The sequence below is a fragment of the Passer domesticus genome, chromosome 1 (assembly GCF_036417665.1).
Source record: "Passer domesticus isolate bPasDom1 chromosome 1, bPasDom1.hap1, whole genome shotgun sequence".
NCBI lineage: Eukaryota > Metazoa > Chordata > Aves > Passeriformes > Passeridae > Passer > Passer domesticus.
In genome coordinates this window covers 90,727,526-90,743,046 of record NC_087474.1, presented here as the reverse complement: position 1 = coordinate 90,743,046, position 15,521 = coordinate 90,727,526, and positions in this window count along the sequence as shown.

The following is a 15,521-nucleotide window of genomic DNA, read 5'->3' as shown; positions in this document are numbered from 1 at the left end:
CCCAATTCTTGGCAAGAAATTGATAACAGAAAGATACATGTAATGCAATTTCTTTATTCAGGAAAAATTGAAGTCTTCTTGGATTCCATTGTTAAAGTAAATTGAGAAGAGCAGAGATTAAATTTTCTGTAAGTTTTGAGTAACTGTTGAGTAAAGATATTCATAGCCTATGTTTACTATTTTTTAACTTAAAGAATATGCTGTTTCAAGGCTAGCAACCCTTTTTTTCCAGCACTGACCTGTTACAGATCTCTCACATATCTATCAGAAAATCAGTTTTTTCCCAAACTTTGTTTGTATACAACTGATCAGCAGCATCATCTATGCCCCTCTATCACCTAAATCAGATTTCTGCTCTGAAACAGCTACCAGCTCCCTTAAAAAGCATTAGTTATTGCTAACATCTAGGCTGTCATTTCCTTAAGGAAGTATTATTTCTGAGCTCAAACACAGCCAGCACTAAGTCCTTCAGGCATGACTTTCTCTGTGGAGGTTCATCAATGAGAAACTTACTCACAGCAGGTAGTTCATTCTCCATTAAATAATCTCTACATGAAGTGGCATCCTTTACTTCCTGGGTTTTTAAACACCTTGAGAGACTGTATTAGTTGATTTGGCTGTCTGTCAGCCAGATTATTTGTTTGCAAGAATACATTATAGAAGTATCATGGTTTAAAAAACCCCAATAAACAAAGAAGAAAACCCTCACCACAGAGAAACCTCCGCAAGAAAAAACTGAAGAGAATCACTGCTCAAATAAATCAGGTTCCTGATCTTTCCCTACTGACATGAGCTTTGAGGCAGGATAGTGCTATAACAACATAAGTTTTGATGACTTTAAACCACCCTGGGATTCCATCTTGCTAAATTTAATTAAGTGGATTAGTGACATATACCACAAAAATTAATTTTTTTTGCCAGGGAAATCACTTTTGAAATGAGAGATTTTGTGTCGTGACTATGTGAACAAGTTCCTAAATAACCAGGAAAAGGAAGGAACTCAATATCATCTCTACAGAAGTAGGTAAAAAAAAAAAGAGATGGTGGTGGTGCAGAACTTGATCCATACAGACCAGTTTATCAGGCCTAGTGTGGCTCTCTTTGCAGAATGCTGTTTTGTGACCTGCAGTGAAAATATGAGACCAAGTCGCTTTTGTAGGGACCTGAGAGACTGAGGATGTAACTCAGAACTCAAGACTCAAAGCAGACAATTCCTCCTGTATATTTAATAGTTATCATACAACACAACTCACTGCTGTGAAGTCTATGATCGTACATGAATGCTCATTGAGCATGAAGCTAGTTGGTGAGTCTCCATATCAGTTTAATTGCTGGATATTAACATTTCTCTTTCAATTACTGTGCCCAAAGAAGTTTACAATTATTAATAGGTCTAACAGAAAACAGATCCACTTTCAGAGACCCACAAGGTGACAGGTGCTAATAACTGTATCCCAGAAATCTTATTTCATGCTGCTTGTTATGAGAGATATCATTAATTCCATTCTGTGCCACCTACTCTTTCCCTTCCTTATGGGGTCAAATTTCAAAATAGATAGGATATCCACTTGTACTGAACACCAGTATTTCCAAGACTTTCATCTGCCTACACTGTGAAAATTCTGGTTTGCAAAACCAAACACGCAGACTTTGCTTTATCATCACAGGTTCATGATTTAGCTCCTATATCCCAGAGCTAGTGAGTGGGGAAAAAAGGAATTAAAAAAAAATAAAAATGAAAGGTGCTGAAATATATTTATATTACCAGGTTTGCCTAATTAGTTCAATTTAAAAAGTGTCTATGTATGAGTGAGAGAATAAGGGAATACCAAAGCAGTGTTTTATTAATTTTTTTTTACTTACTCTCAGGTTAAGTCTTTGAAACAGGGCTAAGTATCTAATTTTATTTAGCAGTACACTGGAAATTAAACCTTAAGGAAATTGCATGTAAAATGCAATTATAACTAGGTGTTTATAGGTCTCAGTAACCGTCAAAGAGGATAGCCATAGATTTTCTTAGTTAAATATTGTAAATAGTATTGAGAGATGGGAATACATTACAGATTGGATAAAGCATAACAGTGGAATCTGAATACTATGAGTAATTTTTAAACAAGCTCTTAGAAAACCTAACATTCTTTAGTAGAAATCTCTATGATACACTGTTCAAAATAGCATTTACATTTTACCTTACAAAGTAACAATATCTATTCCTTAAAACTTAACAAAATACAGTGCCTATTTTACTTTGCTTCCCTTCTTATTATTAACAAGCTCCATATGTTTATGCATGTTCACATTTTCAATGGCAAGCAATCCAAGTATTTTGCAGGCTCAAGAGTACTGGAATTGATGAATTATGGTATTGTATTTTGGGACATGGCTGTCCCACAGGGAAAATAAAACATCTGAGAATCTTCCTGGCTTCTTCCCAGCCTCCTGAGGGAAGTGGGCAAAGAATCACGTCTGGACAGTACCACTGGGCATAGAAATCCAGAAAGAGGTGGGGCAATCTCAGGACTCAGAACAGTTTTATACTCACACCCTTTGTGCATCTTGCTCTGCTGAAGGCCTACAAGGACCCAGAAGACAGGCAGACAGCAAGAGTGCTGCTTATCCTAAGGAACTTAATAGGGATAAGCAGTTCAGGAAGAGGTTTAGGGTTCTCTCAGCACAAATTCAAGCCTCACAGCTGGAACCCCATCAGCAGCAAACAAAACACATTGAGAAGATGCCACATGCCCTCTTCATAAGAGCTTCCAGTTCTGAGTACTTCCCTGGGTCCCATACCCTCATTCCTGCGCCTTATGAATAGGTGGCACATTACTGGAGCCAGCTGTCCTACAGTAAGGTCTAGGGACAAAGGACTCTGTCTTGGAGAGTGTTTATCTCTACTGGCAAGGCAGGCTGTAGAAGTTTTCAGTGATGCTAACTTGTCTCATTAGCCATTTGGGCCACTAATTGTGTCTCTTTAATTGGGCATCATTCCTTCTGATGAATAACAGGGAATCATTACAATACATCATGTATTTCTTATTGGTTCTCTGTAATTTATATAAAACTTTTACCTTGCAACTAGGATTGATTATATCAGGCTGCTATAGTTTGTAAGCTTCAGGGTTGATACAGAGCTCATGAATTAATTTATGCTATACTAATTATTTTCATACCCTTGATTCCCCATTAACTTTAATTAATTTGCAAGGTTGATGGCCTTTCTCTGCACACGTACAAATAAAAAGTTTATTACATACACAATGCGCATCACTCCTTCTAAATTTTTTTCTAACATCAAGTGTCATACTTATTTTAAAAATTACTTCATCTATACTTATATGTGTATATCTTTTAAATACCCAAGAAATGAAACCAGACTCTTCAGTCTGTAACTAAACCTTACTTTAAATTTCCTATGTGTTAGCAATTTTCATTTGTTCCTTCCAGTGCCTCTCTCTTCCCCCTGCTAAGGAAGTTTAGGTAAACATATTTGGAATATTTAATCTATTTACAAAAATTTGCTTTGCACCAAGAACACTGCTGTAATCAAGTTTGATCTTGTCGCTTTAATTGCATGCCCCAGGGATGATGACTAACTTTCTGACACTGTATATGGAGCTATCAACATAAATTCAGAAAGATTTTGTTTAGTCAGTGTTTTTTACCCTTTGCCTACAGAGGCCCAGAGATAGCTTCATGCTCAACAACATCCTAAAGTCCATTTCAAGCACATATTTGGAGATGAACATTTAAAAATAATTTTTTTGTTCTTCTTCAAGAGTTCATAAGCCAGTATTGTATCATTTTTACTCAAGAGCATCTTTAACTTACCACTACTTTACAAGATTTTAGGACACTACTTCAAGACTGAATCTCTGAAATAAAAATTCAGCCACAATTTTTCAAAAAGACTTGTGTATGCTGAGGTTACAAATTTTTTGAATGACAGTTTTGACTCTAGTACCTTTTTGTATGTTCCTTTCACTTTTGTTCAAAAGTATGTCCTCACAATACACATATCCATTGTTATTCAACAACTCTCATAAGAGCATCTTGCTAGCCTTTTGCTGAACATGGAAAGAAGGAAAGTCACCATGGTATGAGTCCCATTTCTTCCTTTGCTTTCGGTGTATCTGATTCAGCATTTGTCTCAGAGACTCAGATATACCTAATATTTAAGAAAGGTGTGTGGGCTAGACCTGCCCATTTCAAATTCTCGCTCTTCTTACTATATTCAGTCATTGGCTAAAATACTTACAGGACAAGACAAGTTTAAAAGAAATGTAAAGGACTACTTTTTCACAATTTACAACAAATATTTGTTTTTCAACACAAAGATTTTGCTGTTTATTACCTTGCTTTTTCAATCTCCTGCCCTTGAATTTGTTTTAACTAGGAAAGATCACAGATCTCCTTCCCACTAAGGGCCATAATCTCAACTAGACATAGAAAAAATGCCAAGTTCAGCATTGTATTTTTTGAGAAGTAACATTTGTGTTGTTCACACTTTTGAGCAGCTTGCTCCTCTGTAGGAATAGAGGCAGCTTACAGAAAGACAAAATCTGTAAGAATGTAGACCATCATCTCCACTTCTATTCCTCACCTACCCCCATGACCCTGATGGCACCGTACATAAGTAGCCCTAAAAATACTGTTTTACCCTTTGGCTGTAAAGCACCACAGGCTTTGTACTGACCTCTCAGTACATTCTCTGCATCTACCTGGTTAGGCCTTTTTTGATTTTAGCTGGTGCTAGCTGTTACACCAGTAGCCTGATGGCCACTGCCGGTGCCCACTGCCTTCCTGGGTTGGCCAGGGAGTGCTGAGGGCTGGGGGCTGGTCCCCCTACAGTCTGGTCCCCCTTAGGGGACTCACTGCCCCCTCTGGGGTAAGGGGGCTGGGGGAGGACTGCATTTAATTTTCAGTGTTTAGTTTGAAAGAAGTAACAAGGTTATGCCCTACAATAAGGAAATATATAAACATAGCAAATTAAACATTTATTGGCCCAAAAATACATTCCTAGCTCTACCCTCATTTGTGTACCTCTCTGCTCAGGACAATATTGTGAGTGTAAGCATCTAGCACACTGTAGCTATGAAAGCAGTTCATGTGTGCAGATATTCTAGAGATAAAAGAAGCAGCTCAGAACTATTAGAAGTTGTCAGGCTCACCTGAGAAAGGACATCACTGAGAACTACCCATGTTGTACTCAGAGTTGGCAAGTAAAACTTATCTTTAACCAGCAAATAATGTAATGATACTGAATATTCCGTCACACACTGATTCCTGGGAAAGGAACCAGAGAAAAACCTGAACAGAGGCAGAAGACCTGACTGGCTAGAACAAACACAACTTAAAACTGAAATATTACAAGCTTTTTGCTTACCCCTTAGGCCCCAGAACTGAGGTACATCAAACAGAAACTTACTTTCAGGGTGTAAGAGTGTGAATTTCTTCTCCTCATGACTTTGAGGAAAAGCTGACAATTTTAACAAAGCATTAACAATGTAGAAATGTCTGGTTTCCTCCAAAGAGCCTATGCCATGCTCCTGAAAATGGATTTGATACTCATATATCATTGTTTTGGGTGTGATATACGCGAGTATGTAGTGCTTACCTGTTTTCTGTACAGATATGAGATTTTTGATAGCTTTCTTTTTATCTCCAAGATAACCAATGCCACAGTTGCATTTTTTATTTTTGTGATTGGAAACAGCTGTAGTAGAATAAACTCTGTCATTATTACCTGTGTCTTTGAAAGGGATTAAAAAACACTGTCACACAATTGGTAATAGAGAATCAATAAATGCAACAGAATTTAACAGGAAATTAATTTTCTATTCTGTCTTCAAGTTTCCTTCTGGTCTGTCAGGGAAGAGAAATATAATGGATTGAATAAAATGAGAAAGACAGAAATGGTTGGCAAGAGTAATAATATTATGAAATAGAGTAATATATTATTAAGTAATCCATGTTTAGTGGAATATTTGCCATATTTTAATCTCTAGTCACCTGAAATGGGATTTTGGGCTATCATAAGCAGAAGAGTTTAAAGTCAGGGAATTTAATTGAAGAAGTCAATGACCAAAGGCAGTTGCTAACCACCACTTTGAAAAGTTCTTTTGAACAGGACAAACAGGTGTATGGACACATATTTTGGACACAACCTGATATTTTCTGAGATAATCAGCTGATTTTGATATTTCACTGCCAGACCCTCAACTGGTTTCATACTGCTTTGACAAACTACTTGGTCTCTCATTGGTGGTAACTGTGTCTTCCTGAGCATATGTAGGCAGAAGATATATCAACAGATATATCTGTTTTAAAGACACAAACCAGTATTTTCTGACATTTTGATTACTTTGACCTCACAATTCATGTGTGTGTGTATGTAATACATGTATATTACATTATATGCCAGTGCCAGTGCACTATAAAGCAAAAAGAGAACTTTGAATAGAATATAGAATTGCAGTAAGGGTATGTGGAAAGCTAGAAAAGACAAGTTTTTAAAGATTTCACTAAAAACCCCAACACTCACATAACAAAAGGGAGATTTTCCAATGATTCCTGTGCATTTTTCATAGTTTGTGCAATGGTCTCTTTTACAGCCTTTGTATTTTTAATATATTTTAGTTTTATTTTGGTTGTCTCAGGTCTCAAGGGATTGTATCTGAGATACTCTTTCTTTGCATCACTTAGAGGGAACAAGAAGGAGAATGTCTTACCCTCTCTGTCCGTTTACAATGCTCAAGAGAATAAATCCCAATGACAGCAGGGGCATCAGGGCAGTAGGTGCAGGGGTACCAATATCACCTGCTCAAACCAAAGGTTTCTTCCACTAGAGTCAGACACTTCTCTCCCCAGCACCTGCCTGCCACAGCCCTCAGCCCTGAGAGGGGTAGGTAACTCTATTTTGCACAGGGAGTTGTTCCCCCCACCACAAAGAGTGTCTCTCCAGTCTCCAGCAGCTTTCAGTTTCTTTAGGAAATGTGTTTGGGCAGGGACACCATGTGCCTCTAATTAGACAAAGTTTCTGCATGGAATAAGTAAAGTTTTTAATATCATTTTTGTTTCCCACCATTGTTTTCATGTACTTCAGGATTGGCTGAATTGTCTCACAGACTGTAATGTAGGCTCATTCCTTAGGTCCAGTTCCTCATATCCCATGTTCCATCTTTAAAAGAATGAGATTTAACTCTTCTATTCAGGCTAAACATATATATATAAATACATAGACACACACACACACACACACACACACACAGACATATATAAAATATATGCAATACAATGTACTGAATTTCACATCTCTCTTGACCATTTAGGAAAATACATCATATTCCGCAATTCAACAAAATGACTTCTTCTGTGCTGATATGTTTGTCTTCACTTACAATCGTCAACCAGTGCTCAGTTTTAAGGAACATATTGGAACTGATTTTCTCTGTTTGCTTGGGCAAGAGGAGGATTTTTCACCAGTTTAAGTGTGACTCAGTGTTTGGTAAAGATTTTTATAGCTGAGATTTCTGGCAGTATTAATTAGAGACAATTATAATGTGATAGACAGGTTTTGCCAGTTTAAAATTCTTAACAGAACTCCCTCTGTCTCTTAAAAACCAAATGGAGATTTTGATTGCATTTGCATGCCTGAATTGTTAAGCTCCTTGAATGTTAGACTCCATGAATATAATAAGATATATGAAAATTAAATAATCAGAACTTTACTTCAGCAAATAACCAGATGCCCATGTGTGTGTATGTAACATTAGGAATAAAACAATATTAAACATAATAAATATTTTAGACTGTTCTCCATGTCATTATTGCTAACAATGATTTTCAACAAAAGCTTAAAATTTTCTGGTCAGACTTTCTATTATTGATACTTAAGTAATTTTTCAATTATCACAGTTGGTAATTTCATGTTTCTATTTGATTGGAGTTGGTGCTAAGCTATTAATTGGAAAAATAAGTATATTTTTAATGAAGTATTTTCTGTCATTATCTGCTCCAGTGGCTTCCTAGATCCAAACAAAGACACTTAATTAGTGTTTCATTTTCTCTCTGGTTCAATAAATATTTTAATCAAATACAAGGAATAAGAGCCAGCAAGAAAATTTCAAAAATCAGCCAGCATACATCCTTAAAGTACCTCATTACTTTGGTTACTTTCTCCACATACAGCTTCTTCATGAAAACCTAGTGTGGCAGGATTTTTAAAACAGATGTCAAGAGCTATTTTGTGTGTAAAATTGTTTTTTGGCCTATTACTAAATTACAGCTTCCAAAATTCACTTTCTTAAGATGAAGTAATCTTTAACGCTGTCTTATCCCAATGTCAGCAAGAAGAAATATGAGTTAGTTATCCAATGAATCTTAATATGCTTTTCTAGAAAATTCATTTTTTTCATATGTAAAGCCATGTTTTTTAACCATGCATGGCATCCACCGGGGCCACACAGTGACTGACATGCAGAGTGCTATGCATGTTTTCTTCATCTTCTAAATGAAATGGATACAAAAAAACTCTTGGTAGACGGCTTATGTAGACATAACATGAATTATTCTAAACCAGATTTCTGTGCAAAACCAGTGGAACTCAGAGGACCAAAAATGCACTCATGTACTCAATTTAGCATTAAATTATTATTGTTATTATTATTATTATTATTATTAGGTATGTCATCTATTATTAATTCTTATATCTTTTTAAAGATGGCTCATCTGCTGATTTGACCTTGAATTTTTTGTATACTGCCCTTTTTTGCCATTTCTGCAGTTTCCAAATCATCTTGTTGAGCACAGACGTTGACTATTGTTCCTACTTCACCATATACAGCATAGTACATTTCATCGTATTCCATGAATGCCATGGCCTAAAGCCTCAGTATGCATAGACCAAAGCTGGAATAATTAGCCCTGTGCTTCTTCCATTCTTTTCAATCTCCCAGGGCATATCTATTTCTCTACTTCTTTTGAAAACTACAGATACAGGGAATAGGTAAGCTTTTGTATGACAGTTCTTTGTTAGTGAAAGTCACTCATTTCATCCATTATACTATTGATTTTAAATACATGAACCATTAACTCAGCTATAGAAACTGATCAGTACTGATTTTTCATGGTCTCAAACCAAAAAGTACTGTTGTTCATAGAGTTTATTCATTGTGGCATTAAGAAACAGGAGAATTTGCTCTTAGATTTTAAACAGCAGGCCTGACCAAAACAGTTGATCTGTTTCTAATTCTGTTCTTTGTTTATATTTCTAAGACTTTTTTTAAACTCCTTTCTTCAGTGACATTTATCAAGTGAATGTGTTCAGGAATATCTGATCCTTGGTTTCATGTTTTTAGAAGCTTATTGAGACACCAAATTCTTCCTGTGAATACCTTCAAAAGTGCAGCCTGTACTACTGGTCTGCTTGATGCATGTCATGGTGAAAATGACAACTGCAAGCCAAAGGCTCTTCAGTGTAGAAAGAGAGAGCTGTTGTTCCCCTGGTAGCAGAGAATTTTCTGGAAAAGATTTGCTAGAGCTCATATAAAGTATTGTCTCTTCTACCCTCAAAACCTGCTCATCCTCACAGTCCAGTAATGCCCATGATCCCCTTCATTCAGATCACTCACTGAAACATCTCCTGGGAACGTGACGACACCGTGGAGAAGCAAGGCAGGAGCATGTGCACTTTGGTTGAGGTACTGGAGGCAGTATAGATGTAGTGACAATTCCTGCCTCAGTGAAGATGCAGGAATGCCCCAAAGGGCATGATAATAATTCTGGCCCTTTAGAGTTAGGATCTACTTAATCACTGGTGTTTCTCCCACCCCTCAGACTGTCTTTGCTTCTTGTACTTCCATGCCATATTTGACTACAAATCCTTGATCCAAACCCTTTGCTGGGCTTTGCAGTACAGTTCTTTATCTTGCATTTGGTGTGTATTGCAGAGACTTTCTATCCAGATTCATGCCCTAGATTTAGGCCTAGTCATGCTCCTAATTTTTGAAAGCTGAATCTGCTCTATCATTTTTAGCAAAATGCATCTCAGTGGGAAGCACATGTATAAAACCTCCTCATATTCTCTATCACAAGCAGCAGGTGAACACATTGTAACTGGACATTCAGCATTCACCACAGGGATACCCATATTCACAGTTCTGCAGGACTTGCTGATTCTTTGCACTCTGTAATCCAGATGTAGATTTTACTTTGCTTTTATCCTTCTCTCAAACATCTGCATGAATTATTCCAGCCCCACATTCCCCATGAAGTTGAACAAAGAATGGTGAAATGCAGTTCTGCAGCTGAGCTCCTTGTTGCCAGTCTTCAGTCAAGGATGGAAAACATTGACTGAAAAAGCCCATGTAGACCTGAGGGGCAGATTGCACGCATAATGGAGCTTTGTCTTGCATTTGTGGTTTTGCTCCAGAGGCTTTCTGTGTTTCCCCTGAAGTAACACTGTTAATTTACTGCCTGTGTTACTTCAAAGGCTAAGAATAAATCAGACCCTTCTAAATGGCTACAATCTGAAATTCAGTATGAAAGAGCCACAGCTGAGAATTTTTACCCTTCACAAAGATAATTTCACTCCTCTATCTCTCTGCTTCATTATATTTTGCAGACAAGTCCCTTTAAATAATACAAAGCCACTGCTTGCAAACACACTCCCTTCCCCAAATATAAGGGTCTTTCATCATCTCCCCTCAGTATTTCATCAGCTTGTCCCACTATTAAGAGCAAGACAACAGGCAGCTCTTTGAGAAGTACCTCTTTGAGTTGCAGAAGCAGCACTGGGGTGACATGGATGTCATCCCCACCAGGCCCCACTTCCCTATCTGAGTGAGTCAAGAATTCACCAAGTAGTTCGGTAAATCTGTCATGCTATTTGCTACTCTTAAGTAGTCTTCTGAGGTATGTCTGGCAGGACTACAAAGAACAGTGAGATCTGAAGCCTGATTCATGATTTATTGGGTGGTAAGTTGAAAGAACTCCACACTTCTGAAACTAGGTTGGCTTCTTAACAAAACCTGTCATAACTGTGTCCCAACAGCAGCAGTTATGTCCTAAAAAAAAAAAAAAAAACCAACAAAAAAACCCCCAACAACAAAACACCAACATATTTTTGGATGCCTTTATTAGTGCCTCTTTCCTCTTGCACTGTGTTTTTCCTGGTATTTTCCATGCAGCTCACTAAGATGCCTAGGATGTTGCTTCAGGCAAGACAGACCATTCTTCACAGAGTTAGTTCCCCTCAGTGACTTCAGACCTTCCATACATTTTTCTTCACTACTTTAAGAGAAAGAGCTGTACTGGTTTCTATTAAAAATACTAAGATCCTTCTGCCATCATCTAAGCTCAGGAACTGAGGCCTGATGTATGGGAATGAGCCAATGCTTTTATCTCACTCTGGTTGCATCCCATGCAATTCCACCCATCCCTATTCTTCTCTGAGTCCTGAAGATGTTGTCTTGGTTTCAGTATTTTAGCCTCCAAGGCTTGGATGGCTTCCTGCAGTAGACATACTCTGATAAGAGGACATTTCAGGAAAGTGAAATGCAGCACTGAGAAAGCTTAAGATATCTGGCTTTTGAGATGCTATAAAGACTGCCATGCCCTGACCGTATGAAAAAAATTTCTGTAAGGCTGTGAGAATTTGAGAGAAAAGAGATAAACAGGCAGAGGAACTATTTTTTAAGTCTTTTCTTTTAAATGTCTGCAATATTCAGCCCATTGGAGTCTGATTTCTCTGGAAAAATTCAGAAGCTGTAGTAATGCAGTAATGAAATATTAATAATAATTGAAAAATGAGAAAAATTAAGCACAGAAGATATAGGCACAATCAGGTTTCCCAGTAAAAGAAACCTGGTGATTGACTTTTTTCACTGATATCCCTCCCATGATGTTCTTAGAAGGAATTCATTTGTTCCATTTACACAATGTCTATCACAAGGAACTGCTGTGCTAATAAATCCCTGCCTCTCAGAGAAGATAAGATATATCTGTCATACAAATAATACTTCAAGTGAGTTAAAGCAACAGGAGGTTAAAAAAGGAAATTAAGCCAAGGGAAAACTAAGAGCTCAAGAACAGCAAATCAGCATTGGAATACTCATCATATGTCTGAGTAAAAATTGACAAAATGGAAAAGAGGCTGTGGATTTGGGATTTTCCTGTCAGATTTACTACACACAAGCTTTCAAAAATGTATTGCTACTGGCAAATAAAGCAAATGATATTTTGTTTTTTTGTTAAAGCTGCTGTGTTGCAGTCAGTGCAATGAACATTATTTTAAGTAAGTTTTCTTTCAGTGCACAATAAGTCTGTGGTATGTGATTACTAGAGCAGGAATTGCTTATCTCCTTGTGTGTGTATGAAAGCAGGTGAGTCTGCTGTCAGGGTATGATCTCTAACAAACCTAGGTTAAGTAACAAAAATTCTGTGGTCTCAACTGCAAAAGAGGTACCAAATTAGCTTCTATGCTTGTCAGTGTTGTGTAATAGAAGCAGACAGTTATATAGTTCATCTGTCCTCGAAACAGAAATGGGAATAACATAAAGCAATTCTCATATTTCTCTGCCAAAATACCCTGGTTCTTAAGTTTCCAGTTCCTGAGTGTTAGTTTCCAGCACAAACTTCAAGTGTTCCCATCTCAAGTTCCCCAAATTTGAACTTCCAATACTGCAACTATACTAACACTCTTCTCCTAGAGTCACTTTCCTCCCAAGATCCACAGTCACAGAAGGGACCTTGTCGAGGACCTCTAGAGTCCAACTTGCCCAACTTCCCATTCAAGCAAGGTCCCCACACACCAGAAGGGTGTTCAGGGCCATGTCCAGACAGCTTTTAAATATCACCAAATATGGAAATTCACCATCTCTCTGGGCAACCTCTGCCAGTGCTTGGTCATCTTCACAGTGAGAAGGTGTGTCCTGATGTTCAGAGGGAGCCTCCTGTGTTTCAGTTAGTGCCCATTGTTTCTGGTCCTGCCACTGGGCATCACTGAAAAGAACCTGGTTCCATCTTCTTCGCACCCTTCCTTCAGGCATTTATATACATTCATGAAATCCTCCCTGAACACTCTCTTCCCAAGCCTGAGCAATTCCATGTTTCTCAGCATTTCCTTATGTGAGCAATACTCTTGTCATTTAATCATCTTCATCACTAGACTGTTTCCAGTACCTCAGTCACTCTCTCCTGCTGGGGAGTCCAGAACTGAACACAGGACTTCAGGAGAGGAGAAGGATCAGCTTCCTTGCCCTGCTGGCATCACCCCCTGCAGCCCAGGGTACTGTTGGTCACCTTTACCCCATGGCCACATTGCTGGCTTATACTCAACTTGTTGTTCACCAGACCCTCAGGTGCTTTCTTCACAGCTCTTTTCTGTCTGGTCAGCCTCCAGCATGTACTGGTGCATGCCCTTCTGACTACAGGGCTGCATCCTCTTCCTCACCACAGTCCCCACATTTGTCCCAATATCTTGTCTCACCCCTCAGCTTCTGCACGTTCATAGACCTCCTGCCTCCCTTCACTCTCAGCCCCCATCCTCAGCCCACATGTCTACTGTCTGCAGTTGCTCTGCAAACCTCTTTCTTTCTATTTTTAAATAGCTGACAATTCTTCTTTCCTCCCCCACCCCTGGACTCAGATTACTCTCCAGCATCCATTTGTCCATTCCACCTCCATTCCTGACTTTCCCCACAGGAAAAACAAAAGCTGGATCCAGGCTGCAGCTATCAGAAATCTGCCTGGATGTATTCAGAGGAAAGAAAAAGAGCAGCTGTCTGGGAAAAAAAAAGAGGATGATGTATGATAGCCTGTATTATACAAGCAGGCTTTTTTTTCTCTCCCAAACTTATAATTATTGTCATCAAGGCAGAATCTGTACAAAACTGACTGGAACTCTGTCAATTAGGAATGAATGCCAACACAAAGTTTGAAACACTCAGAGATTTAATATGATTTTATTGCTTTTGTCCTGTATCTATTCTTACAAATAATTATTAATGCACTTGGACAAAAGCAGGAAACATTGCAGTATTTTAACAGCTTTTCTCTTAGTCTGAAGCAAATCCTGTCAGTCTCTTAAGCAGGGCTAGCAGATGTGCTGTGTTAGCTGCCTCTTTGCCAAATGGGCAAACCTCTCATCCCTGCAATTCACTTATTCTCCAGCAGTCTACTCAAGAATACTACTTTTTACATGAAAGCAAAGTATTCATGAAGGAAAGTCAAACTCTTCTAAAGTTTAGGATTCTTCAGTTTCATTACACACTCCAAAAAATACAGATATTTTTCATTCAGCTGGTATGTTACTTCCATTTCAGTTTAAGAACAGGATGATTTTCCAGACAAAAATAATTTCTCTTAAGCCAATTGGCTTAAGAAGTTTAAAATACAGAATTCAGAAAAAGTATGTTGCATATGGTTTTGATTAGAAATGAGCTTTTTCATCAAATTCTATTAAAACACGCAATGGTGGGCACAAAACTGTCAAGAATAAAACAGGCAAGGAAATTGCCCAGAAAACCAGCAAATTTCACAGAGCAGTGCTGTCAGATCACAAGACTGTGAGTGAATTAAAATATACAATGAAAGGGCTGTTTCAGTCTCTCTCTCTTTGTGTTTTTCTTCTCTTGTGCAGGCCTAAGGAATGCAGAAGGTAATACGGAGAGCAGAGGAGAGAACAGGCAGGAATAGATATGATGACTTAGCAAATGCCTGCAGATTGAGTTCACTGCAAACCTTCAGAGCAGAGTGAGAAAGAGGCAGTGACAGGGAAAAGGCTGAGGGACAAGATACGCTTGTACTTGACAAATATTTATGACTTAGGCTTGTGTGGTGACTGAAACTGAGCAAGTGAATAAAATCAACACTTGGTATGCAGATGAAGAGAAGAGAACTTGAGAATGCTCAACAGAATAGAGAAAATAGTATGGAGGCTGGGGTCTGGCTGCAGAGGCATAAATAAGTCCAGAAGCAAGAGGCCAAACAGAAATTAATATATGTAACTTTCCTCATGTAGTCACAGAAAAAAAATACTGTCTTTTATAGAAGACTAAAGCTCCTTCATTAGATGAAAATACATCTATTTTCTAGGTTTTTTTTGCAATGTTTTGTTTAATTTATGTTTTTCTGTCCTTATTTTTAGATTGTCATTGAAAATGTTTACAAGGTGTTTCTTTGTCTTCCATGTTTTCATGTCTTCTTTTTCATGTAAACGCCACTGAAATGAGAGCTTTCAACAATGAATTACTGCTGCTTATTTGACATGAAGGAAACAGTTTGGAAGCAAACTGGTTGCAGTATTTGATTAATCCCAAATCAATAGGTAAATGAGATTATTTTAAAAATCATTTGATTTCTAGGTACCCCCCATGTCCTATTTAATTTTATATCACCGGTGCAGACTGAGCTTTCCACTATGAATTCCTGTCATCAATCTGGATGATGCTCTCTTCTTTTCCTGCACTATATTTTTAAAATGGAAAGCATTATGATTGGGAAGAAGTAAACAATTCCAGTAA